Below are 13,197 nucleotides of genomic sequence, written 5' to 3' on the forward strand. Positions count from 1 at the left end.
ACTTCCTTGAGGAAAACATATATTAAAGCTGCACTTATTGGGAATAGTAAGCCCCATTGGATTAAGTGGGATTTGCATCTGTGTAAATATGCATAGGATTGGGCTACATAAGTATTTCTTTAGAGAGATGAGGCTGAAGAACTCCAGTGTTCTAACTCTGATTCTGCTATATGACTCACAAGGTCACCTTAGTCAAGGTATTGCAGTTTTCTGTTTATCAATTTCCTTGTTTTTAAATGGAAATAATACTTATTTACCTCCTAGACTGTTGTGAATATTGGCTATAATTTAACATGAGCTGCATAGGATGAGTGGTGTGTGCGTGCGTGCATGTACATACACAGTATCTGACAATCAGGATAGAAGAACAAACACAACACAGAACACTTCAGAGAATGGGTGGTTCCAGGCAAGGCTTTTATTGTGCAATCACCCTACCTCAAACAAGGAATTTTATGAGCAGTCCAGACAATGACATCTTTCATTTGTAACCCTGTCATGTTTTCCCACCACCTCTACCTTTTTTTTAATCATAGCTGCTCAGTTCCTTTTGATGGAAGGACTAGGAGGTGTCTATCTGGAAGCATCCTTACTTACAATAAGGTATAATGTCCAGGGGATGATTCAGAGGCTTCACCGAAAAGTTTTGAGGAGGGACTTAAAGAGAATAAGGGAGGTAGTTACACAAAGGCATTCTGGGAGGCAGTTCCAGGCAGAAGGGGCAGCAAGAGAAAATAGGGGGAGTCATCTCAGGTACCTTTGGATGGCTGAGAGCTTTTCTACACAAGGCTGTTAATCGGCTGTATCTACTTGGGTTGCATTGCAGAACTGATATCCAAGCACTACACGGGGAGCGTTTCCTTTCCTGCTTTTCTTCTACATAACTTCTAGGTGGCACTGTGATGTAGTGGAATAGCACAAATACACAAGAGGAAATTGTGCTTTCTTTTGCTTTCACAATTGAATGTCCCTTTTCCCCTGCTCTAGAGAAATGCACCAAAAGTGCTGGTTAGACACAGAAGCAAAACTGGAGGCTCACAACGTTGTCTAAAAACCCGTAAACCATGGGGCGGGAATGCAGAGCGCAGAAAAATGCCTTGTGTAGAAAAGCCATGACAGTAGTGAAGTCGGAAGAGCGAAAGTTACAGGAAGGGATGTGTTGGGATTTAAGCACAGTAAGATAAGGAGGGGCAAAGCCACAAAGTGCTTTAAAGGTAAAGACAAGATGCTTGTGCAGGATCCAGCAGTGGACAGGAAGCCGGTGATGCGATCTAAGGAATGGAGTCACATGGTCAAAAAAGGATGAGAGAAGTGGATACACTTGACAGCAGAGTGCTGGGTGGATGTGAGTGGATGAAGGTAAGATAATGGCAGAGAAGAAGATGCACACCATTCTGACATGATGTTAACACTGTGGTTGCCTGGACATCATCAGAGGCTTCCACCCCTTCCTGGCAAACAGGCAAAGGCCAGAGGGCCCTCCTCTTCCACAGTACGTGCCAGACTCCCCACTCTGACCTTCCCTACAAGGACAGAGACTTCCCATTGCAATGTTGCAACATGCTGAAGTTACAACTGAACTAAAGTAACCTGAGATTCATTAAACTTCCTGGTAGCCAAGTATAGCAGCTTTAAGAGCCTTGTGAGGGAACCACAGAACTCGTGTCTGTACTGTATAGCAATGACTGTACCATTTGGACATATCATCCTGAATGGAACAAGTTTCCATCTTGGCTGCAACACAGGCATCTCCAACATGAAATGTACAATTTCCAGAACACCTGGGAAATTCGTGATCCCATTCTCCGCACTGCCACCCTGATGCCCAGAAAACATATTTTGGATCAAATCCGCAAGTGGCTAGTTTATTTGCAAAAGATGATCGTAGTTCCCAGTTTCTTACTTGGTATTAGGGGTGGACGAAAGTCACTTACCTGTCCTCGAAGCTTGTTGCGGTGGGGGGGAGGCGCTTCGCTGCTCCCCCCGCGAAATTCAGGCCGGGGAGGAGGCTTCTGGCCTTGCCCGGCCGCGAACTCCAAAGTTTTTTAAAAAAAACAAAAATGCCCCCGTGATAGGCTACGTGACGATTAACGTAGCCTATCACGGCTAGATCTGCAAAGTCAGCCATGATAGGCTACGTAAATTGTCACGTAGCCTATCACGGGTGACTTTAAAAAAACGCGTACGGATAATGGCGGCCCCCATAGGGAGCCGCCATTCCCATTCCTTATTTGGTCACTGTAGTCTATGTAAATCTTTACGTAGACTACGGCGAAAATAAGGGCAACGCTGCGTTGCCCTTATTTTCGCCGTAGTCTACGTAAAGATTTACATAGACTACAGCGACCAAATAAGGAACGCGAACGGCCGCTCCCTATGGGGGCCACCATTTGCGTACGCGCTTTTTTTTTTTTTTTTAGGAAAAAAAAAAAGGAAGGATGGCTGAAGGCTCATGCACCACAATGGAGAGAACAGCTCTAATAGCACCCAATAATAGTCTTCAGAAACATGTAGGAAGAAAGCCAGACTATGAAGCACATGGTCTTCAGTGTCTACATACTAATGCCCAGAGTATTGGAAACAAACAGAACGAACTTGAACTCTTAATACAGGAGGGAAATTATGACTTGATAGGTGTAACTGAAACTTGGTGGGATGACTATCACGACTGGAATACAGCAATTGAAGGACATAACTAGTTCAAAAAGAACAGGAGGAAGGGAGGTGGAGTTGCACTATATGTTAAAAATACATATCTCTGCACAGAAATACAGGAGGATGAGCTTGGTAGCCCCATCGAGAGCATCTGGATCAAAATAAATGGAGCAAAGAATAAAAGGAACCTGGTGGTCAGAGTCTACTACCAGCCACCCAATCAAGGAGGAGACAAGGATGAAACTTTTGAAAAGCAAATAGCCAAGGTTTCAAGCAAGCATGATGTAGTAGTAATGGGGGACTTAAATTTCCCCAATATTTGTTGGGAGACAAATTCTACAAAACATGGCCCCTCCAAGAGATTCCTGACTTGTGTGGCGGATAACTTCCTCCTACAGAAAGTAGAGGAAGGAACTAGAGGATCGGCTATCCTTGACTTGATCCTAACCAACAGAGATGACTTAGTGGATAAAGTAGCAGTTACAGGAACTCTGGGGGAAAGTGACCATGTTATACTTGAGTAAAGTAAAGGTTCTAAAGGAAGCAAAAGCCGAGTGTACCCAAACATGTACCCTGGATTTTAGGAAAGCTGATTTTAATAAACTCAGAACAATGATCAGTAAGGTCCCATGGCAAGTGACTCTAATGTGAAAAGGAGTCCAAGATGGATGGGAGTTTTTAAAAAAGGAAATTCTCAAGGCACAATTACAAACAATTCCAACAAGAAGAAAAGGCGGAAGACAACAGAAGAAGCCAGTGTGGCTTCTGACATCAATCCCTGGGAAACTTCTGGAGCAGATGATAAAGGAATCCATCTGTAAGCACCTTGAAAACAATGCAGTGATTACTCGAAGCCAACATGGATTTGTCAAGAAGAAATCCTACCATAGTAATCTGATCTCATGTTTTGATCAGGTAACCTCCGTTGTGGACAGTGGGAATGCTGTGGACATGATATACCTCAACTTCAGCAAAGCTTTCGACAAAGTGCCCCATGATATCCTGATGAGCAAACTAGCTCGAAGTGGGCTAGATGAAACAACGATCCGGTGGATCCACAGTTGGCCACAGGATCGGATTCAAAGAGTGGTTATCAATGGGATCTTCTCAAACTGGGCCCAGTGCTCTTCAAAATTTTTATTAATGACTTGGAGGAGGAGGTGCAGGAAATGCTGATCAGATTTGCAGATGACACAAAATTGGGCGGGATAGCTAATACCCTGGAAGACAGAAACAAAATTCAAAGTGATCTGGATAGACTGGAGCGCTGGGCAGAAAACCACAGAATGACATTTAATAGGGATAAATGCCAAGTTCTGCACCTAGGAAAAAGAAACCAAATGCACAGTTACAAGATGGGGGATACGTGGCTCAACAACACTACAAGTGAGAGGGATCTTGGAACTGTTGTCGATCACAAGCTGAATATGAGCCAACAATGTGATGTGGCTGCAAAAAAGGCAAATGCTCTTTTGGGCTGCATTAATAGAAGCATAGCTTCCACATCCCAGGAAGTACTAGTTCCCCTCTACTCAGCACTGGTTAGGCCTCATCTGGAGTACTGTGTCCAGTTCTGGGCACCACACTTTAAGAAGGATGCAGACAAACTGGAGAGGGTTCAGAGAAGGGCAACAAAGATGATCAGGGGACTGGAAACAAAGCCCTATGAAGAGAGACTGAAAGAACTGGGCATGTTTTGCCTTGAGAAGAGAAGACTGAGGGGAGATATGATAGCGCTGTTCAAGTCCTTGAAAGGCTGTCACAGAGAGGAAGGCCAGCATCTCTTCTCGATCATCCCAGAGTGTGGGACACGGAATCATGGGCTCAAATTACAGGAAGCCAGATTCCAGCGGAACATCAGGAGAAACTTCCTGACTGTAAGAGCAATACGACAATGGAACCAATGACCTCGGGAGGTAGTGGGCTCTTCCACATTGGAGGCATTCAAGATGAAGCTGCACGGCCATCTGTCAGGGATGCTTTGACTTAGATTCCTGCATTGAGCAGGGGGTTGGACTCGACGGTCTTGCAGGCCCCTTCCAACCCTACTATTCTATGATTCTATGAAGTTTAAAGAATCATAGAATCATAGAATAGTAGGGTTGGAAGGGGCCTACGAGTCAACCCCCTGCTCAATGCAGGAATCCAAATCAGAGCATCCCCTACAGATGGCTGTCCAGCCTCGTCTTGAAGACCACCAGTGTGGGAGAGCCCACCACCTCCCCAGGTAATTGGTTCCATTGTCGTATTGGTCTTACAGTCAGGAAGTTTTTTTGATCTCAAAAAATGAGATCAGATTTGTCTGGCAGGAATTGTTTTTGACAAATCCATGTTGGCTTCGAGTAATCACGGCATTGTTGTCAAGGTGCTTCCAGATGGATTGCTTTATCATCTGCTCCAGAATTTTCCCAGGGATTGATGTCAGACTGACTGGTCTGTAGTTCCCAGGTTCCTCCTTTTTACCCTTTTTGAAGATAGGGACAACGTTAGCCCTCCTCCAGTCATCTGGCACTTCCCCCATCCTCCATGATTTCTCAAAGAGCATAGACAGCGGTTCTGAGAGTTCTTCTGCCAGTTCCTTTATTACTCTAGGATGCAGTTCATCTGGCCCTGGAGATTTGAACTCATTCAAAGTAATTAGGTGTTCCTTGACCATATGCCTATCGATCTCAAGCTGCAATCCTGCCCCTTCAGCCTGTACTTCGCCTTTGCCAGGGGGGTCATAGACCCTCTTTTGGGAGAAGACTGAGCCAAAGTAGGAATTGAGCACCTCTGCCTTTTCTTTGTCATCTGTTATCGTTTTGCCATCCTTATTTAATAGCTGAACTACCATTTCTTTCCTCTGCCTTTTACTATGCACGTAGCTGAAGAAAGCCTTTTTGTTGTTTTTAGCATCCCTTGCTAACCTCAGCTCATTCTCAGCTTTAGCCTTCCTGACGCCATCCCTGCAATTCTGTGCTATCTGCCTGTACTCTTCCTTTGTTACTTGGCCTTCTTTCCACTTTCTATATGTGTCCTTTTTTGTTTTCAGGTCATCCCTAAGCTTTTTGTGAAGCCACATTGGCTTCTTCTGTTGTCTTCTACCTTTTCTTCTTGGTGGAATTGTTTGTGATTGTGCCTTGAGAATTTCCTTTTTTTAAAGCTCCCACCCATCTTGGACTCCTTTTCTCGTTAGCGTCGCTTGCCATGGGACCTCAGGATATCTTCAAGAACCTCAGGATATCTTCATTTAGACCAGCCTTCCCCAACATAGTGTCCACCTGATGCTGCTAGCTGGTGATGATGGGATTTGTAGTTCAACACATCTGGACACCAGGTTGGGGATGTCCAGTTTAGACATAACATAAGCATGTTGCAACAAAGGCTATTTCCAGACATGGGGTTGTATCCAATTTAGTCCTACTTGGAGTAGACCCATTGAAATGAATGGGACTAAAGTTACACTTACATTGGATACAACCCAAGGCATTTATCATGCAATCACCCTGCCTCTTGTGTTACCTTGTGTGAGTGTACTTCATCAGTGGACTATAGTCCACGAAAGCTTATGTCATAATACATATGTTAGCTTTTAAGGTGCTACAGGACTGTGGTTTTTTTGTTGCAGCAGACTAACATGATATGCCCTCTGGAAGCCCCCCGCCCCAACAATCAGTGATAATGAAAAGTAAAGAAAGCAAATGTACAGTTAAGAAAACTGAAATATGAAAAGGCAAGCAAGCCGAGCAATTCTGGCCCATATTGCCATGGTAGCCAGAACTGTACTGTGATGTGATGAGGTAAAGGAATAAAATCTTCTACAAAATTGATAGGACCAGTGGTGAAGTGCAGGCACACATCATGACAATCCCCATAGCCATGACCCCAAGGAGAGACCAAAAATTCAGGGTGCTGTGCTGATCCAGGTCAACAAACCAGCCCTAGCAGTTTTCATCTCCACCAGGAACAAGGAGCAGGTCTTTTATAAAGCTAATGGATCTTAACTGCCCATTCAAGAGTAAGTCACCCCCAAATACTTTGCATTACAACAGGGAGCATGATATTGTTGTTGGGGGAAATTACCGCCCCCTCCACTTCTGCAAAGATTGCAGCTAAGCTCAAAGGAAACAGGGAATCCTGTGTGTGTGTGTGTGTGTGTGTGTGTGTGTGAGATGGCATCAGCGTCCCTGTGAGCCCTGGCTCCACCACACCACCGGATGGGACACCTACCCAACAATCACGTGAGAAATGTGAAAACAACAGAATAATCCTGTACATGCTTACTCAGAAATAAGTCACATTTAGTTCAGTGGAATTTACTCCCAGGCAAGTGGGCAGAGGGCAGCGGCCTTAGTAGAGCAAACAGTAAGAGGGAAATACCTGAATGTAGAAAATGGCAACAAAGGTCCATGGTGTATGCAAGTCTGTTCAATCTAAGGTTCCTGATGCATTTCAAAATCAAAGAAGCAAAGCTAAACCAACAGATGTCTCTGGTAGCGTGCGATCAAAATGAGCTGAGAAATCCAAAGCAGGTTTACTTAGAAGTCCCACTGAGTTCCATGTAGTTTACATCCAAGTAACTGCACAGGATTCTTAATTTTCTACCCACTTATCTGGGAGTAAGGGTCACTGAAATCAATAGGACTTACTTCTGGAGTATGTTTAAAAGTTGGTGGATTGTGCCCCACAGAACCAGACTTGGCTTTATAAGTAAACCTCCAAGTTTTATTTAAACAAAGGCTTCTCTACAGAGCTCTCTCAGGCTGTGGCCTCTCTCTCCTCAGGCCAGAAGCAGTGGCTGTTGCCCTCATCTGCTTCGTGGCTCCTCCCAGGAAACACCCCACTAAGCCAAGTGCAGAAGTTCTTTCATATAGTTAGCATGTATAGGAGTAGCATGTATAGGATTGCACTGTCAAAAAGTGTGTTCATCTCAGGCGAGCAGCTCTCAGCCCAAGTCTCTGTGAGCGCTTACAAAACAGAATGAACTGTGAACGGAGGGCACACCCATCCAGTCGTCTTGACACGGACAAATCTAGGTTGGTGTGTGACCTACAGAAGTAGCTCCTGTGTCGTGTTGCATCCTCAAATTCCTGTGTCATTACAGAAAACTGCCTTTTCCTTTTAGCAACTTTCCCTCCACTTTTTCTCCATGCAGAAGGGAAACCTCACTCATTCAGTCTAGAAACACTGATGTGGAACACAAAACAAAAAAAGGGTTTTCATCGGCTCTGGTTGTAAGATTCTCATTATTCTGACAAATCAGAACTTGTGCCATATAGGGGCTGGGACTGAAGATTTTTGCAGGACTTTGTTTGCCATATCTTTTGTTCTTCAACTTTGAATTGAGTTACCAAACAAATATTACTATTGGCTGACTAAGAATGTAGCCATGCTGTCATTGGTGGAGATTTCAAAACCTCAAAAAGCACCCCTATAAGCAGAGGATGAGACTTCTATGCCATTGCAGATGACAGACCAAAAAGACTCCTCAACTTGTTACTACTTTAAATAGCAATAAGGTATTAAAGTGGAAGATTGCTTTCTTCTTTGCTCCTGAAATCAGGTTTTCCATTTGTTTCTATACTTTTTGGATCAATTATATATACTTAAGAAGCTTGATCCTATGTAGATTTACTTAGAAGTAAGCCCCTGTGAGTTCAATGGGATTTACTCCCAAGTAACTGCCTGCCTGCCTGTATGTTTCCAAGCCCAATTCAAGATGCTTGTTTTATCGTTCATGGCTTGGGACTGTAATACCTGATGGAGTGTGTCTCTTGATATTAAGCTACCTGCACACTATGCCCATTATCTGAGTCCCTCTTCCAGGTGTCTCCTCTGAGGGAGGTTTGGAGGATGGCGACAAGGAGTGGGTCTTCCCGGTTGTCCCCCCCCCCATTGTGGAATGCTCTCCTCTCTGAGGTCTGCCTGGTGCCAACATTGGGTGTTTCTACATTAAGCAACCCCCTCCCCCGCCCCGCAAAAATCCACATCCTTCTTGGAGCTTTCCGTTTCTTTGTGGGATTAGGAAGGGCTCCTTTACATGGCAGACACATGGTTTGAACTGAGGGAGTGCCTCCTTCCTTCCCTGGCATGCGTGCAAAGGAGCAGGGTGTGTGTGCGCGTGCGTGTGCTTGTTTTCATAGCTTAACTTCTGCTGTACTCTTTTCTCGCTGACCCCAGGAAACTTCTGACTTACTTCTGAGTAGACATAAAATGTAAGAATGTGCCATTAGTCTGCAATGTATGTGGGAGTAGACCCCACTGAATGCAGTGGGACTTACTTCTGGGTAGGCATAAGATTGCCCTGTAAGTCTGCAACCCTCAGCACACTTAGTTGGGAGTAAGCCCCATTGAACTTAATGGGGAATCAACAGAGGACGTTGCTTCTGAGCTTGGTGGGGTGGAGGATCAGATGTGTCTCCCTTCATTGTAGGGAGGCATTTTACCTTCTTCTCCCTCCAACTGAGAAATGCGCTCAAACGTTTACATGGCAGACACCTGGGAATCGAAGAAAGTCCTTCCTCAGCAAGATTTGAATGGAGGTAGGACTTGCAATTGGTGGGTGATTCTTGCCCTCGCATCTGTCACATTCTGCTCCTGCATGCCCCGCTCCCATCCTCAATGCCTTCATCATCATCCTGACCATGCATGCCCCCAGTAACTGAAAACAAATGCCCACAGCAAGCGGACAGAGCAGTTTCTCCCACTATTGGAGAATTTGACGGGGAGGTCATGGCGCTCCTGTTCCATGGGCTAGAAAAAAATCACATTTATTGCATTTGGGGAAAGCATGGGATAAGCTGGGGGAAATTGTGGGAGACACCCTGGAGGGTAACAGTGTCATCTAAAGAGCCCGCAAACTTCTGTGACAGAGCCATCTCAATAGCAGGGCGAAAGCTCTGTGTGATGAACCCCATTGTTTTGGTACCAGGTTAAGTCTTTCCTCTACTCCCAGGTGATTGGTGACATATGATGGGGCTTTTAATCTCAGCTGGTTTATTGGGTCTGGGTATTTTATTGTAACTTTTTTTTTTTTTTTTGGCTGTTTTAAGTTGTTTTAAAATTTTGTATGTTAAAGATTTCATAGTATGCTTTATTATGGGCTCTCACTCACCTTCGCACACAATGGGTATGTTTACACCACAGAGAAAATGATTTAATAGTCATTTCCTCTTTCCAGGGAACTGAAGTTCTATTACTGGGGCTAGGGACCATTAACAAAATTCTTACCCCCCTTACCCAGGACCCAAGCACAATTACTTGGGGCCCAGTACAAACTTGCCGCATAGGCTTCTCCCACACACATCCCACGATCCCATCCCATAATACAATCTCATCATAAAGGAAAAGTTTCTATTTTAAATCTGAAATCACTTTTTTTTTTTTAACATTTCAGAAATCACACCATGGCCCACACTGGGGCTTTTCTACCATGCCCCCAAACATGCCTCTTTCTCCCCAATTTTGTTTAACATAACAACCAGCATGAAGAAGAGTCCTATAAAGCTTGCTGAGTATTTTGTAACTTTTCAGTTGGTCCTAATAAAGATATCCCGTTGATCTCAACATTTTGTAAATAAAGCTTTGTTTTTCTGGCCTTTTTCATTGCAAAATGATGAATGATCTTTTACATTTTTAGCCACAAGCCTGGTCCTTAAAAAAAAGAAAAAGATTGGATAATGTACAACTACTCCCACTTTTTGTAAACCTTCTTCCAAATATGGTTGTGGCATTACCTGGCTGTCATTTGGTCATGATATTACCTCGCTGTCTTTTAAAAGCATTAAACTGGAGTCCCAGGATGCATCTGTAACTTTTCTTTATCACTTGCTGCATACACAGTTTCTACACTAAAATTATATTCATCTTGTTTTTAGCTACTTCCCTAATTAGTGTATTGCCTGGGCCAGACTGCTGAAAGCCTTTATCTGTTTTGAAAAACAGGATAGGAGGACTGACTATTGTCATTTAGCTCCTTTTAGTACCCTTTGTTTAACCTCCTTACAGTTCTGGCTTTCTGGTTTGTATTTATAGCCAGACATGACAGCATTGTATGTGTGCATGTTTTTGTATGAACTCACACTTACTTTGGGCCTGTATATCCTAACAGCAGTGCTGGCTTCCACTGTCACTGGGATCAATGTTGGTGCTTCGTCCCTCCCACCAGTTGTCTCTCCCTGCTGACTATGTACAAGAAATGCTGGAGCAGGTAGTTCCTGAGAGAGCATTTGATATAGGGAAACTCAAATCTTTCTCTCTCAAAATACAAGTCCTAGTTTAACTGCACTAGCACACTCTATTGGTTCTTGAGAAGGACAGGGACCAGCAATTCACTCTTCAGAATATTGCTTGTTCTGCTTTAACACTGCTTCTGATTGGCTTCAGCAAATCTAACAAGATAAGTATCCTCAAGCAAGACCTACAATTTGGTAATGGGGTTGCAGCGTGGATCTCCAGGTTCCAGTAAAGTGTATGCTCGCCACCCCCCACCGATGCTTAGAACCTGTCCTCACCAACCTAAAGTTCCCATGGTTCTTTGGAGGAAGCCATGACCATTCAAGTGGTATAAGCAGCCCTTGTTACACAAAGTCCTCCCCCACCCCAAAGGCTGTGCTTCTGTTTTAGGGATGTACCATTGCCCATGCTCTCACAAGTACAATATTTTGTAACTGGGGAAATGTGATACTCCCCCACCCCCACACATCTGATAGTTCTTGCTACATGGTAAATGGTTACCCAAGTGTAAATGGACATTTATTAGACATTGTTTCATTTATTAGACATTGTTTCTAATGCTATTAGTGACTAGAAACACCACACCCTCCTCCAAACCTCTGTTATTTTATGAACCTTTCAATGTTTGTTATGTTTCAGTTTTTTTGCTTAATTCTTTGGAGGATGCCTCCTATGCAATTGCTGTACAACTTCCCTTTCTGGGGGTGGGACTGTCACCCGGTGCTTCAGGATGGAAGGCTCTTCACGCCACTAATCAAAAGACATTGTACAGCTATTCCATCTTTTTCTACTTAATGGATTTTTTGCAGAAAGAAACAAGATCGCATAGGATTCTGAATCGCATGGAAGCATATATGCATATAGCTGTATGCGCAGAGGCTTCCCCACAGCACTCGTTCGCACTATATCTGTGGATGCCTATGGGTAGGGCTATGATAGGATGTGACATCAGGGGCTGGGCACTTGGAGCAACTGTGTTCCTGCTCATGTGTTGGTTTTCACTACTTTTTATAACACCTGAATAGGGCTTATGCAATCCTTGCTTCTAAGATTTCTAAAAGTAGAGCTATCAGTGTAGATACTTGACTCAAGACAGCTGATAGTGGGTAATATTCTTTGTATGTGTTTTAATGGGATCTAGGATGGCTCAAGCAGAGATAACTCATTTTTTTTGCATTTCTTCCCCCCTCTCCCCCAAGAAACGTGTTAACAGAAGCAAGCTAAGTCAGTGGGGCTGTTCGCACGTAATGGTGGCAAATTGTGGATTAATTAACCCAAGATTTGGTGTGTCATGTGCTGGGCATGTTCCACAGCCTTTTTGAATAGTCAACCCTGATTGCTGGTAGATTATGTCCACACTTGGACGCTATAGGTTAATCATGGGTTAAACACCCCATAGTTAACCTAACTATTAATTAATAAACAACAACAACAAACTGTAACCTACAATTAACTTATAGCATCAAGGCTTGGAAGTCATACAGCAACCTCAGATTGGTCCAATCGGGGGTTGAATATTCAAAATGGCAGCAGAACGCGCCTGGCACATGCCATTTACTGCCATTAGGTACAAACAAGGTCTGTGTGTATAACAGCCAGTCTGTGGTGGAATGGGGTCTGACCACACAGAGCTGACTTGGCTCTTTGTGGGAAATCTTATAGCATTATGAATTTCCCTACAGATCTGATGGGACAGAAGAATCTATTGGGACTGTTAATGCTGCAAACCCTCATCTTTTGTTCAGTCTGTGTAGGCGTGTGCAAATAAATCTTATAGCAGTGAAATTCCATAAGTCCCCAGGGTTGTCCTAAGAAAACTGAACCGTGAGTAAGTGCTGGAAACCCTGAAACTTCTCACCACTTGGAAGTGGGTTGCACCTGTGTAACAATATGTATTACATATTTTCATTTATTATTTATTTATGTATCATTTAAAATATAATAGAAATATAATCAATATGTAATATATGAGCAGAATTAGTTTGATTCCCATCAAAGAAGCAAACATTATGGAATTGATTTAATGGAAAAATTATGCTTATGACTATAATTAGTTGGCCCACCCATTTCAACCCGTTTTATATATTTTTAAAAAAATGTTCCGATAGTTTTTCCTTAATGATTTGCATATAGCTCAAACAGCTCACCATTCCCCACCCCAACAAGTTAGTTTAGGGTGCAATCCTATGCATGTTTAGACAAGAAAAAAGCCCCACAACTCCCAGCATCCCCATCCAGCCATGCATAGGACGGCAGCCTTAGTGATAGTTTTGCCTTTTCCACTTTGGAAGGTGGGACGCTGTACAATAGAAAATAATAAGCTCCCTG

This window comes from Heloderma suspectum, chromosome 2 (assembly GCF_057233095.1).
Source record: "Heloderma suspectum isolate Gila_16-S chromosome 2, 16-S_ref, whole genome shotgun sequence".
NCBI lineage: Eukaryota > Metazoa > Chordata > Lepidosauria > Squamata > Helodermatidae > Heloderma > Heloderma suspectum.